At 42.5% G+C, this 10,000-nt stretch overlaps 1 protein-coding gene across 3 annotated transcripts in view; it reads left to right on the top strand.

The window, feature by feature from the left end:
* Positions 1–10,000, top strand: part of LOC119590170 (syntaxin-binding protein 5-like) — a 153,866-nt gene that overhangs the window by 102,345 nt on the left and 41,521 nt on the right. The window lies entirely within an intron of this gene.

The raw sequence follows: 10,000 nt of genomic DNA, 5'->3' as shown, positions 1-10,000 counted from the left end.
TGACCTTCCTGTTAGAGTGTTATTATCTTTTTCATTAGCGGATGAGATTAATAGATATGTGATGCTGACTGTTTAATTTTTTCATTATACTAAAAAAATGAATGAATGAAATGGAAAAAAAGTTTAGCTCGAGTTTATGAATTCATTAGGCTTGAATTTTACCCGTTTTTTCGTCCTATTTGTCGACGTGTTACTATGCAAATGAGCTTAACTTCGGTCGCCGTAAGGAGGGGGAGGGAGGGGAATGGGAAGGGAGGGAGGGAGGGAGGGAAAGGGAGAGATAGTGAGAGAGATAGGGAGATGCAGAGGAAAAAGGGAGAGGGGAGATGGAGGGGGAGGGAGGGAGGTGTAGAGGGAGGGAGGGAAGGGGGAGAGACAGGAAGGTGCAGAGGGAGAGGGGGGGGAGGGAGGGAAAGTAAGAAGGAAAAGGGAGAGGGACTTTAGAGAGCAAAAAGATGCAGAGGGAGGAAGGGAAGGAGGAAAGGGGAGAGGGAGATAGATTGACCGAGATATGCAAAGGGGAAGGGGGGGGGAGAGAGAGAGAGGGGGGGGGGGGGAGGAGGAAAGACAGAGGGAGAGGGAGAGAGGGGGAGAGAGGGGACGAGGGGGGGAAAGGAGAGGGGAGGGGAGAGAGAGAGAGAGAGAGAGAGGAGAGAGAGGGGGGGAGAGAGGGGGGGGGGGAAGGAGGGGGGGGGGAGAGGGGGGAGGGGGGGGAGAGAGAGAGGGGGGGGGGGAGGGGGAGAGAAAAGGGGGAGAGGGAGAGGGGGAAAGAGGGGGGGAGAGAGAGAGGAAAATGGAGGGGAGAGAAGATGGAGGGGGAGGGGAAGATGGAGGGGGAAGAGAGAGGGAGGGGGGAGGGGGAGAGGAGGGGGGAGGGGAGAGAGGGAGAGGGAGGGGAGGAGAGGGGGAGGGGAGAGGAGAGGGGGAAAGGAGAGAGAGGGAGAGGGAGAGAAAAAGGGAAGGGAGGAGAGGGAGGGGGAAAGGGGGAAAAAGGGGAGAGGGGAGAGAAAGAGGGAGAGAGAGGGGGGAGAGGGAGAGGGAGAGAGGAGGGGGGAAGAAGAAGGGAGAGGAGAGAGGAGAGAGGGGGGGGAAAAGGGGGAGAGGGAGAGAGGGGAGAGAGAGGGGGAGAGAGAGAGAGAGAGAGAGAAAAAGAGGGGGGAGAGGGAGGGGGAGAGGGAAAGGAGAGAGAGAGAGAGAGAGAGACCGAAAAGGGGGGGAAGGGAGAGAAAAGAGAGAGAGAGAGAGAGAGAGAGAGAGAGGAGAGAAGCCAAAAACCAGAAAAATTTAAAAAAATTTCCCCCGCGAAGTAGGGGGGGAAGGAAAAGGGGGGGGGAAATTTAAAAGAAAAGGGATAAAACGTGGGAGAAGCGAAAGGGAAACCGGCAAAGGGCGGCGGGGGAAGGTGGGATGACCTTAATGGCGGGGGTGGGGGGGGGGGGGGGGGTCGTTATGAGAGATGATGAGGGGGTTTGGCGACGGGAGAAAGGGAGAGGGAAAATGGGGAAGGAGGGGAAAGGAGAGGGAGAAAAGAAAAAGACCCGGGGGAAGGGGAAAATATATATATAATAATATTATGGGATAATAATATATATATAAAATATAAAAAATACATTTATATACTATATATATACATATAATATAACATATTTTAAATTTTACAAATATATAACAAAATAATATTATAATAACATATATAATATATACATATATATATAATACAAATTTCCCATATTTTAAGTAAAATAAAAATAACATTTAAAATATAAAACTAAAATATATATATAATATTATATATATAGATTTAAATAATATATTTTATAATTTAATAAATATACATAACAAAAAAATATAATAATAAATAATAATAAAAAATATATAATATAAAAATAAAATTAATATACAATACAATACATATAATAAACTTTAAATTATTTTACAATAAAATTACACACACCAAATATTACAAAATATATAAGAAATTAATAAAAAATAAAATATAATAATAAAAGATAAATAAATATATACTTTGGGGGATAATAAAATATAATAAAAAAATATAATAAAATATAAATAAAAAATAGGGATATATTTTTATAAAATATATATATAAAACATATATATAATAAATATAATAATAAAAAATTAATTTTAAAATTTTATTAGGAATAATATATATATAAATAATAAAATAATATAAATATATAATATATATATATTTTATAAAAATATATTTTAAAATATATACACACACAATATATACACCATATAAAACACACACACACCCCTCACACCCCAACACAACACCCCAACCCCACACACACACACACACACACACACACCCCACACACACACACCCCACACACACCCCACACCACACCACAACACACACACCCCACACACACCCCAACACAAAATATAAAATTATATATAAAATTATAAAATTTTTTAAAATTATTTTAATATATATTTATTTATTTTTTTAAATTTTATTTATTTTTTTATTTTTTTATTTGTTTTTTATTTATTTATTTATTTATTTATTTTTTTATTTTTTTATTTTTTATGGGGGTTATGTGTGTGTGTGTGTGTGTTTTAGTGTGTGTGTGGGGGGGGGGGGGGGGGGGGGAGAGGGGGGAGGGGGGGGGGGGGGGGCGAGAGGGGGGGTTTTCCCACTTTTTAATTATCTCTTTATAAGTGAAGTTTTATTTTTTTTACCTTATGTAAATCCCTTACCCTCTCCCCCCCCGCCATGATTTTTTCTTTCCCCCCTCCACCGGACCTGGTTTCCCTGGTCTCTCTCTCTCGCTTTCTCCTCTGTGGTTTTCTTTCCCCCCTCCTCCCCCCTCCTTCCTCCCCCGGGGTTTTTTTTTTTGGGTCTTTTTTTTTGGGCTCGGATCTGGTTCCCCCTGCCCCCGTGCTTCTCCTGGGCCCTTCTCTGGTTTCTTCCGGGCTCAAATTGGTTTTCCTGGCTCTATCGGCTTCGTTGGTACCCCCCTGGCTCTATCTGGCTCTTTGGGTTCCCCGGGGCTCTCCCTGGCTCCCCCGGGCCCTTCTCGGGGTCCGTATGAATAAAAAATTCCAACTAAAATTTTGTAGTAACCGTTTCCCAAAGGGAAAAACTCGAGTCAGAAAAAACGAGCTAAATTTTTTTTCGAACGCCAAAAAAAAAAAGTCCCCCAAAAAAAAGGGGAAATTAAAAACTTTACATACCCCCCAAAGACTTACAACCCCCCCCCCCCCCTAAAAAAAAAAAAAAAAAAAAAAAAAAAAAAAAAAAAAAAAAAAAAAAAAACACACCACCAAGAAAAAAAGTAGCCATTTTTTAATAAGGGGAAAAAAATAGAAAAAAATTTGGGAAAAATTAATTTTGTAAATCAGATTAAAGAAAAATAAATAAAAAAAACAAAATGCTTTTACACGAAAAAGAAAAAATGCAGGATTTTTAAAGAAGTTTAAAAAAAAACCGATGGATAAAAGGAAAATATGAAAAAAAATTAAAAGGTAAAATAAACAGATAAAAATAAGTGGGGAAAACCAGGGAAGAATGATGAATAGATAGATTACTAGATAGCTGCGGATCCTACAGCGTATCACTATGGCAGCAACAGAAGCGGCTGCGGCGATGCGACGCGGGGGGGGGGGGGGGCGAGCAAGCAAGTAGGCGATAAAGAGGAGGGTGAGGGAGAAAGGGTAGGATGGTAGGGATGGAGGGGATAGGACGGAAGGAGGAGAAGGAGAAGGAGGTGGAGGGGAAAGGGAAGGGGAGAGGAAAGGGAAGGGGAGAGGAAAGGGAAGGGGAGAGGAAAGGGAAGGGGAGAGGAAAAGGAAGTGGGAGGAGGAGGAGGAGCAGGATTGAGGATTGTAGGGAATGGGATGGGTGATAGGAGAAAGGGAGGGAGGGAAATAGAAGGAGACAGATACACTGAAATTAAAAAGAATGAGAAAGAGATACAGAGACAGATCTTGGAGAGTGCAATCGTGTTAGTAAGAACACACAGGCAGGCAGGGAGAGACAATTAGAGTAAGAGGTGGAAAGAGAGAGAGAGAGGCAGAGAGAGAGAGAGAGAGAGAGAGAGAGAGAGAGAGAGAGAGAGAGAGAGAGAGAGAGAGAGAGAGAGAGAGAGAGAGAGAGAGAGAGGAGGGGGAGGGAGGAGGGAGGGAGGTTAGAGAAGGAAATTTTGAAAAAAAAAAGTAAAGGGAGAATAAGGCATGAGAGACGGGGAAAAGGAAAGAGAGAGAGAGAGAGAGAGAGAAAGAAAGAAAGAAAGAAAGAAGGAGAAAGAGAAAGAGAAAGGCAGAGAGACCGCGATAGCCTAAAAAAGGAAAGTAAAGAAAAAAAAAATATATATATGCCTGGCGCGTCCCGGAAAGTTCGCGCGGAAGGTGGAGGCGGCCGGAAGCTTACGGACACTCGCACCTTGTTTCGCCAAAACGGCCCGAGTGTCGTAAACTTGACCTTTGACCCAGAGAAAGGCGTAGAACTTTACCTAAAAAAAAAAAATCTTGGTCGCTCAGACAAAATTCAGAAGGTCACTTTGAGAAAGTCGTCTAGTTTGTGCATTTAAAAGGATGTAGATATGAGATGCGATAGGTCACCGATTAATACTTTAGTTCGTCTTGCTGACGTCTTTCCTTCCTCCTTTGTTTAAGGGACGAAATAGAGGAATAGTCGAATAAAGAAATAATAAAAAAATCATACGTGAACTTTGAGGGCGAGGACCTTTCTGAAGAGGATTGGGGAGAACACGGGGTCGATGGGGGAAGGGAAAGACAGAGATAGGGACAGAGAGGAGGAGGAGGAGGGAAGGGAGAAGGGAGAAGAAGAAAGGGCAAAGAACATTATTATTTCACGAAGCCTCATTACCGATGCGACGTTAATTGACGCCGACTCGAAGACTTGCCTCGGTTCTGGTGACCTTTTGAACCCCTGAGGAGGGAGGAGACATGCGGGCGCGTGGGTGTCATGCAGAAGGGGGAGGAGAGGGGGAGGAGGGGGGGCGAGAGGAAAGGGGAGGGGATGAAGGGGGAGGAGGGGTATTTGATATGGCGGGGGTGGGGTAGGGGAGGGAGGAGAGTTATTTTGGGGAGAGGGAGGGGAAGGAGGTGGTCGAAAGGGGAAGGGGGCAGTGGAAGGGGAGAAAGACAGACAGAGAAACATCGAGAGGCAGAAATTTATAAAGCTTTGTAGAGCCGATGACGCGGACGACGTCATCGTCGTCAACGTAAGGGCCGCCACGAAGCCATTGTTTGCGGTCTGCTCTGCGCCTTTGTCTCTCGCGCGCACTTTTTGATTCGTTGAATATGCTGATGTTCTTTTGGGTGCGAGCTCGTCCGCTGCATTGTCTCTCTCCCTCGCACATTTCGGAGGCGGCTTCGGGGGGGCGGGGGGCGTGTTTTTAGGGTGGACGAGGAGATCTGCGTCTGTCTGTCTCAGCTGGGATGCGCTCCATGCACGCCCGTGTGGACAGACGTACACGCGTATTCACTTTCATTCTCACTCTTACATTCACTCATTCACGCATTCACTCATAGATGAGAGGCAGACAGACGGAATGCGCGAGTTTTTATGTGCGTGGTGTGCCTGCATTGCACTCTCGAGCTGTGTTGAAATCCTCCCGCCTCCCCTTTCAATGTGATTTGGGAATCGCAGAAAGCAATCAAAACGCTCCATGAGGTCAGTGACTAGTGGAGATTTCATTGCTTTTCGTTCGGATTTTTTTTTGTCATCTTTTAAAGGGAAATAAACGTTTTTATAAGGGAAATCCACCTTTTGTTGGGGAATAAAACAGGTAAATCACTTAAAATTGCGACACTCGTTGATGTGATAAATGATTGACGATTAAAAAAAGGAGGGTGGGAGAGAAGAGGAGAATAAGAAGAACGAGGAGGAAGGAATAACGGGAAAAGAGAATGAGAAGAGGAAGAAAGGAAAAAACGAAGCGAGGAGCATCAGCAAAGGAAAGAGAGCGAGTGAAAAGAAAGAAAACATACAAAGTAATAGCAAAAGAGAAAAAACAAAAAGAAGTTAGAAAGAGAAGTGAAGAACAAGAAAATAAAAGGTAGAGACTCCCCTCCTCCCTTCTACGTAACGGACACTAAGGCATTCTTTATAAAAGCTAATTTTGTGATTTGGAATTCGTATTTTTCCTCGTATTACGGATATTGAAATAACATTCGTGCACTTAACCCAATGTCAGCGGGTTTATGTACTGCCTCCTTTAGATTTTAGTGAGTTTTGTTACACATAGATGGCTCCACGTGTGCTCAGCCAGCAAGGAGTCTATCAGTTGGCCTTAGTTTTGATATTTTTACCATCCTTATTGATATTATGATTATCAAATTGTTAAATATTAATAACACCAAAGACAATAAAATGATAGAAATGAAGCTTTCAAAAAATGAAGGAAAAGGGTAAACAGATGAGATAGGCAAGACTAATAGCTGACGCCTTGGTGACTAAACACTTGTAGAGCCATCTATGCGTAAAGACAATATATAATTTTTTATTACCTTGGGCACGGCATTGTATAGTCTTGCCACCCGCTTACGTTGGGCTAAGATGACAGGACTGCTCGTTACCTTGTTATGGATCGTCCATTATCTTCCCTTTCTCTCTCTCTCTCTCTCTCTCTCTCTCTCTCTCTCTCTCTCTCTCTCTCTCTCTCTCTCTCTCTCTCTCTCTCTCTCTCTCTCTCTCTCTCTCTCTCTCTCTCTCTCTCTCTCTCTCTCTCTCTCTCTCTCTCCTTCCTTTCACATTTCTCTCTCTCTCCTCTGTCCCGTTCTGTCTCCTCTATCCACTTCTCTGTTTTCCTTTCTATCACAATTTGTCTCCCTCCTCTTGCACCTCCTCTTTCCCCACTTATTTTTACTTTCGGTTTGTCTCCTTCCTCACATCTTTATCCTTGCTCTGTCTCTTCTTATTCGCATTCAGTTCATCTCCCTCCTCTTCCTTCTTCCTCGCTTTCCACGTCGTCTCTCTTTCGCATTCTATGATTTCGCCTCCTCTCTCTCCCTTTCTTCCTACTTTTCTCTCTCTTTCCTACGTCACGTTCTGTTTTCCCCATCTTTGTCCTCTCTCTCTCCTCAGCTGTCTCTCTCTCCCTTGCTATTCTTTTTCTTCCCCCCACTTCTAACTCCCCCTCTCTCCCTCCTTCTCTTCTCACCCCTCTCTCTCTCTCTCTCTCTCTCTCTCTCTCTCTCTCTCTCTCTCTCTCTCTCTCTCTCTCTCTCTCTCTCTCTCTCTCTCTCTCTCTTTCTTTCTTTCCTTTCCATATTTTACCCCTCCCCCTCTCCCCATCAGAAGAAGGAAATGGGATTGTAAAGACGAGAGTCCATTATTATTTTTTATGGCAGCCTCGTTGGCGGAGGAGTAAAATATACAGCCTCATCAGCCCTTTCCTCTTTGTCTTTTATTTTCCTTTTTTCCTCTTCCTTTCAAACCGGAATTCTGTGGTCAGCATCATGTCCGCCATTATCATCACCTTCATCATCATCATCATCATTTATTTTATAAGACGTCGATGCGGTTCCAGGAAGCGGGCACGTTAATGACCTCATGTGCTGACGCGGCAGATTTGAGAAAAGAGGTCGCGTAGACTTTCTTTTCATGGTTAGGTCAGGTCACAGCGAAGGCACGCGCCGCCACACACTCTGGAGTCGCTAGATTAACCACTCAGTTTTCACATTTAATTTCACGTTTAAAATAACACCTTACTTACCTGACTACTTGTTAAGTGGGATGACGTCAGAGGCAACTTGCAAGCGTGATCAGAGGTTCGTGTTTTTTGCCGACGGAAGGAAGGGGTAAAAGGGGGTATTTATTTTGGGTTGACTAAGGGTGTTTCGCAGGTGGATTTGATTGACAGGTTGGCAGGGAGGGAGATGGATAACAGGTAGATAGATGGGTATTTTGGTTGACTCGTAGTCCGGTTGATTAATGGATTGATTGATTAATAGATAGATAGATAAATAGATAGGGTATAGTTGGAGATAGATAGGTAGGGAGAGAAGGACTGGCTGACTGGCCGACATGTAGACGGATATAGATATGTAAACGCACAAATAGCTCGACGGATATATTTAACATATGCATAAACACACACACACACACACACACACACACACACACACACACACACACACACACACACACACACACACACACACACACACACACACACACACACACACACACACACATACACATACACATACACATACACACGTGCACAGATACCTACATACATACAGTACATGCATGCATACGTATATACAAAAAAGTAGACGGTTTCGGGGCCTCTGCCTCGCTTCTGCAATTTAAGAAAATATGTATACAGAGAGAAAGAAGAGGTTAAAAATATGTGGTAAATAGCAAAGGGGATGAAATGATGTCAGACTGACATTAATTTACTTAAGATCGCATTATCACGTTAACTTATCTGATGATTTACCTCCTTTCCCTTCTATCTGTGTGTGAAAAACAAACACATTTCTCCGAATCATGTCATGTTTATGTATTTTTCCGTGTTCTTTTTTTTATTTTTTTTTCGCGGGGAGAGCGGTGGTTAAAGGCAGAGAATTTGCGGTCTTAATATTCGCAGAAGAAAAAAAAGCTTATGGTATTTTAAGCTTTTAAAGGGTCGTTACTCCTTTTTTTTTTAACAAGCATATTTAATTCTGTGTTGAAGGGAATTTGCGCGCGTTTCTGAATTCGTTTTTTAATTCCGGGTTGGGTTTCTCGTTAATGTTTTTTATTTATATTTTCCCATTTTGACTTATTTTGGAGGGGAGGGGGGCAGGGAGCTTCATGAGTGAGGATTCCAAAGCGAAATGACTTGTTTTTATACCGATTTTATTGCAGCTTATGTGCCTAGAGTGTCATTTTATCCACGGGGCCTTCTTAGAATTTTACGCGATGCGGATATAAGGGCAGACTTTATTAGGGATCTCGGTAAAAGGAGTTTGTACGAATAATTGCCATTCATATTCGCTGGAATCGCTTCTTCTGTGTAAACATGCCTAGCGTCCCGGATTTAAAGTAATATGACCTCTATGGTTTGTTTGAAGGAATTAACTTTGGTGTTAAGACTTCTCTCTTTCTTGCCCCCCCCCCCTCCTCTCTCTCTCTCTCTCTCTCTCTCTCTCTCTCTCTCTCTCTCTCTCTCTCTCTCTCTCTCTCTCTCTCTCTCTCTCTCCCTCCCTCCCTCCCTCCCTCCCTCCCTCCCTCCCTCCCTCCCTCCCTCCCTCTCTTTCTCTCTTTTTCTCTTTCTCTCTTTCTCTCATTCTATCTCTTTCTCTCTTTTTTTCTTTCTCCTTTTTTGGGGTCGTGTTTTCTCAAAAGTTTTTTTTTTCTTATTGTATAAAGATCACCTGTTTTTTTGTTTTTTTTTTTTAAGAAGAAAGGACCGTTTTTAATTGCTTCTTGAAAAAAGTCTTTTTTTTTTTTTAATCTAAAGCCCCGCGCAAATGCCATCATTGCTGCTTATCTTTGTGGACTCGTCGGCCAAGATAAGCCTGAGCAGCGCCTCGCGGTGCCTGGAGGGAAGACTCTCTGGCACTTTGATTTCTCGTTTCCTTTTTTCTTTTTCATTCTTTTTTTTAACTTTCTTTCTTTCTTTTTCACTCTTTTGATTTTGTTTTTTTTTTGCGTCTGGTTTAAATTTCAGGAGGATTTTTCGTGTTTTTTTTTGCGGTGTTTGAGGAGTAAATATGGCGTTTTGATGGTTTTATCAACAAAGTGGATTTTTTTCGCTCTGCTTATCTCCTTAATGCTCTCTTTCTTTCTTTCTTTCACTCCTTCAATGTGTGTGTGTGTGTGTGTGTGTGTGTGTGTGTGTGTGTGATATTGATGATAGCGGTAATGATAGTGATAAAAATAATGATAATAATAATAGTAATAATAATAACAATAATAATGATATGGATAATGATAGTAGTAACGCATAGAATGATAATGATGATGATTATGATGATAATGATAATGATAATAATGATAGTAATA

This window comes from Penaeus monodon, chromosome 26 (assembly GCF_015228065.2).
Source record: "Penaeus monodon isolate SGIC_2016 chromosome 26, NSTDA_Pmon_1, whole genome shotgun sequence".
NCBI lineage: Eukaryota > Metazoa > Arthropoda > Malacostraca > Decapoda > Penaeidae > Penaeus > Penaeus monodon.
Note: the sequence above shows the minus strand (reverse complement) of the source record. Positions and strands in the feature narration are given on the sequence as shown.